The following is a 5009-nucleotide window of genomic DNA, read 5'->3' as shown; positions in this document are numbered from 1 at the left end:
TGGGATATCTTAGAACATTAAGTCTGTGGAGTAATAAATTGCTCCGTACACTTAAGGGCTGAGTTATCTGTAGCAGACTTTCTCAGTCTACAGGAAGGCTCTCAGTGCATACACTTGGTTATAACAGACATATATATATATATATATATATATATATATACGTGAAACAGTTTTTCCCCTCCCCTGTTCTCTGTTCTTCTATCCTATCTTTTATTTGGCAAATCCCTGCTAAAATGGCGGAGGCATATCGAAATTACACGAGAGATGGGCTTCGCAGCCTTTGTGAGCAAAGAGGTCTGGAAGGAGGGAATCGCAGTAAAGACCAGCTGATCCAAGCATTGATGGAAGATGATGCCCGGCCAGGGCAGCCTGTGGTCTCCACACCATCATCGGAGGCAGCAGAGGGTCCGGTTCTGGAATCAATGGGGCACCAACGTACTGGTAGCGCCAGTCCGCAGAATGGTACGGACTCTCCTTTACCTTTGATTCTCCAACAGATGACCGACTGCGACCAAGCTTTGCGGTTGGAGCTTATACGGGAATTTGCAGCAGCACGACAGCAGGAGGCTGATCGAGAATTCGCAGCACGCAAACGCCAAGCTGAACGAGAATTCACCGCACGACAGGCAGAGGCCGAGAGGCAGCATCAGCTGGAACTAGCACGTGCCCAGAGGTCCAGTAATTTCCCACCCAACCGTGAGTCCAGTGAGAAGGGACACCTTAAACCCCGTTTAGATCACTTCCCGGTGATGGAGAATGATGGGGACCTGGACACGTTTCTCAGAGGCTTTGAGAAAATTTGCAGACAGTACCAGTTGCCTTGTGAGCAGTGGGCGTGGTACTTGACCCCAGGACTGAGAGGCAAAGCCCTGGAGGTTTTTGTCTCCTTGCCCAGAGACAAGGACGGTGACTATGAGGCCATTAAGCAAGCCCTCTTCCAGAAATACAATCTCTCGCCGGAGATGTATCGGAAACGATTCCGGGCTATGCAGCGTGGACCTCATGACAGTTACTCAGATGTCGTTGATGGATTGAACACCAACTTTCACCAGTGGATCGAAGGACTGTCTATCCACACCTTTGAGGATCTCAAAGACCTGATGGTCAAGGATCAGTTTTTGCACCTGTGTCCCGCAGAAGTTCGTCAGTTCATCTTGGACCGAGAACCCAGAGATGCCGCGCAAGCAGCCAAGCTGGCCGAAGCCGGCAGTGACCAGCTGGAAAGGGGGTAAGCAGACTTCTACCAACTCTGTCCCTGCTACTCGACCCTCTGGGGGTTTTACCCCTGTGGTCCCCACCAAACCTGTTGCTGATACCCGCATCTGTTTTATGTGTCGCAAAGGGGGACACATTAGTCGAGACTGTCCCGAGAGGAAGAAACCAACCCCTGTGCCCAAATCACCGGTTTCCCCATCTACTGTTTTGTTCGTGGGTGGACGGGGAGGGAAGCTCAGTGATAACATGCAGGCCGTTACCGTGGGTAACAAAATCACGATGGGCTTGAGGGACACTGGGGTGGAGATCACCCTGGTTCGCCCGGAACTGGTGAACGAAGAGGACTTAATCCCTGGGAAAACACGAACTGTGACTGGGATTGGAGGAGTGAGCCCCGCTTTGCCCATGGCGAGGGTATTTCTTGACTGGGGGGCTGGGAGTGGAATAAGGGAGGTGGGAGTGACGGATCATATTCCCACGGATGTCTTATTAGCCACTGATCTTGGTTCCTTAGTCTCCCACTATGTACCTGCTGATGTCAGGGAGGATTCACAGGTTCCTGGCATTTCGTGTGAATCCCCCTCATTGGTTGGTGCTAGTGCGGAGGTCTATAAAGATGACCTCACTGTTTGTACTAACCCTTTAAATGTGATAAACATGGGTACTAATCCTGATGCCAATGACATAGGTAATGAATCTGATGTATATAACCAGGACTGTACCAGGCTTCCATCTGTCCCCCTCACCCCTGATCCTCAGCAGGTGGGCGGAACAGATTGTAAGTACATAGCTGTGGTGACGCGTAGTGGGCGGGGCCACTCTGACACAGTGAGTGGAAGCCCCCCTGCGGTGTGTATACCAGCAGCTGGAGGGTCAGCTGACAGCTCACAGCTGACTCAAGGCATCAGAGCAGACGAGGTGATGTCTGGCAACTCTCAAAGTGACTGGGCCCAATTTCAGGCAGCTTTGCTGACTGATGGGACATTACAAAAAACTGAGAGAGCTGGCTGATAGCACCCCGGCTGAATCGGATACCGAGCGGATAACCTGGGATCAGGGCCGTCTCTATAGGCAGATGATTCCCACCGAGGATCAACCGGAATGGGTGCAGAGTAGGCAGCTGGTAGTGCCTCGTCCATTCCGGGAGCGACTACTGCAAGTGGCCCATGAGATACCCCTCGCAGGCCACTTGGGTATCCGCAAGACCCAGGACCGGTTGAAACAGCGTTTCTATTGGCCGGGTATGGGAAAAGAAGTGTCTAACTTCTGCCGGTCATGTCTGGTCTGTCAAAGGATGGGAAAGCCTGGGCATGTTCCCAAGGCTCCCCTCATCCCTTTACCGATCATAGATGAGCCGTTCCAGCGGGTGGCCGTAGATATTGTAGGACCGTTAGCAGTACCCAGTAGTTCAGGCAAAAGCTACATTCTCACCGTGGTAGATTATGCTACTAGGTACCCAGAAGCAGTTGCCCTATCCTCCATCAGGGCCGATAAATTTGCGGATGCACTTCTCACCATCTTTTCCCGAGTAGGATTTCCTAAGGAGATGCTGACGGATCAGGGAACACAGTTTATGTCTAACTTGATGGAGTGCCTCTGCAAGAAAATACAGGTGCAGAATCTGGTCGCCAGTGCCTATCACCCACAGACTAATGGTCTGTGTGAGCGGTTCAATGGCGTCCTCAAGCAGATGCTCAAGATGCTTGTGAAGTCCCACGGACGGGACTGGGAGCGGTACCTCCCACACCTGCTATTTGCTTACAGAGAAGTACCTCAGGCATCCACTGGGTTCTCTCCGTTTAAGCTCCTCTATGGAAGACGAGTACGGGGTCCCCTAGATCTCATCAAGGAATCCTGGGAGGGAGAAGTGGGTCACCCTCACGTCTCGGTCATAGACTATGTACTAAGATTCAGGGAGAGGATGGAAACCCTGACCGGCCTGGTTCAGGAGAAAATGGCCCAGGCGCAGGATAGTCAGAAAAGGTGGTACGACCGAAATGCCCGAGAGCGCATTTACGCCGTCGGACAAAAGGTGTGGGTACTAGTACCCATGCCTCAAAACAAGCTGCAGGCTGCATGGGAAGGTCCTTACACCATTCACCAGCGGGTGAATGATGTGAACTATGTCGTCACTATTGATCATATTCGCAAGAAGCACAAAGTGTTTCATGTTAACATGATCAAGGCCCATGTGGAGCGTGACACGTGCGTCATGCCAGTGTGCAGTCTGCCAGAGGAAGGGGAGAGTGACAGTCTAGTTGACGTCGTAGCTGATGCAAAGACCGAGGGGACCCTAGCCGAGGCCCAGCTGAACCCACAGCTAACAGAGACCCAGAAGTCCCAGCTGTGGGCGGTGCTGAACCCTTTCCTGTCCACGTTCACGGGGAAACCAGGGAGGACTAGCCTTGCGGTGCACCACGTAGACACGGGTGTGCACCTCCCTATCCGACAGTCAGCCTACCGGGTCTCCTTAGAGGTGCGGGCGGACATGAAGAGGGAGATAGAGGAGATGTTGGGCATGGGCGTGATCCAGAGATCCCATAGCTCATGGGCCTCACCGGTTGTTCGTATCCCTAAGAAAGACCGGACAACTCGTTTTTGTGGGGACTATCGAAAACTGAATGCCATCACGGTGTTCGATGCGTATCCGATGCCCCGCATTGAAGAGTTACTGGATCAGCTCGCCGGTGCCCAATACATCACGATTATGGACTTAAGTAGGTAATACTGGCAGATTCCCATGTCCAAAGAAGCCCAGGAGAGGTCAGCCTTCATCACGCCATTTGGGCTGTACGAGTATGTTGTCATGCCCTTTGGCATGAAGAATGCCCCTGCCACATTTCAGCGCTTGGTTAACCAGCTGCTCGAGGAGTTTGAAGGGTTTGCAGTAGCTTACCTGGATGACATCGCTGTGTTTAGTCAGACCTGGGAGGATCACCTGTCCCACCTGTCACAGGTGCTACAGCGGATCCAAACAGCCGGGCTGACAATCAAGCCTGGAAAGTGTCAGATGGCCATGACAGAGGTCCAGTACCTTGGACACAGAGTAGGGGGAGGGACCTTGAGACCCGAACAAGGTAAGGTGGAGGCTATTGTAGCCTGGCCCACCCCCAAGACCAAAAAGCAGGTGATGTCCTTTCTAGGGACTGCAGGGTACTATAGGAAGTTCATTCCCAACTATAGCACCCTTGCAAAACCCTTAACGGACCTCACAAAAAAGAGATTGCCACAAGTGATTAGTTGGACCCCAGATTGTGAGCAAGCTCTAACGGCGCTAAAGCGGGCCCTGGCAAGCGCACCAGTCTTGCAAAGCCCCGACTTTAACCGCCAATTTATCGTCCAGACTGACGCCAGCGCATATGGCCTACGTGCTGTGCTCAGTCAGGTCAATGCAGCAGGGGAAGAGCATCCCATACTTTACCTGAGTAGGAAACTGCTATCTAGGGAAGTAGCATACGCCACGGTGGAGAAAGAGTGCTTAGCCATTGTGTGGGCCCTGCAGAAGTTGCAGTCGTACCTGTATAGGCGCCGATTTATGGTCATTACTGATCACAACCCTCTGAGTTGGTTACACCGGGTAGCTGGTGACAACGGGAAGTTGCTGAGGTGGAGTTTTGCGCTGCAGCAGTATGAGTTCACCATCCAAAACAAGAAGGGAAGTAATAATGGTAATGCCGATGGATTGTCCCGGCAGGGCGAAGTGGTCGAGGATGGCGTGGGATACTGATGGATGGATCAATAGTCCCGTGCCATATCTCAAAGGGGGAGGTGTGAGGTTGATCAATATATATTCA

General features: G+C 52.2%; 1 pseudogene; it reads left to right on the top strand.

The window, feature by feature from the left end:
* The first annotated feature begins 233 nt into the window (after positions 1 to 233).
* Positions 234 to 2226, top strand: LOC138784160 (uncharacterized; annotated as a pseudogene).
* Positions 2227 to 5009: the final 2783 nt, after the last annotated feature.

This window comes from Dendropsophus ebraccatus, chromosome 2, assembly GCF_027789765.1.
Source record: "Dendropsophus ebraccatus isolate aDenEbr1 chromosome 2, aDenEbr1.pat, whole genome shotgun sequence".
Classification (NCBI taxonomy): domain Eukaryota; kingdom Metazoa; phylum Chordata; class Amphibia; order Anura; family Hylidae; genus Dendropsophus; species Dendropsophus ebraccatus.
The sequence above is the reverse complement of the archived record's forward strand: the minus strand, read 5'-3'. Positions and strand labels throughout refer to the sequence as shown.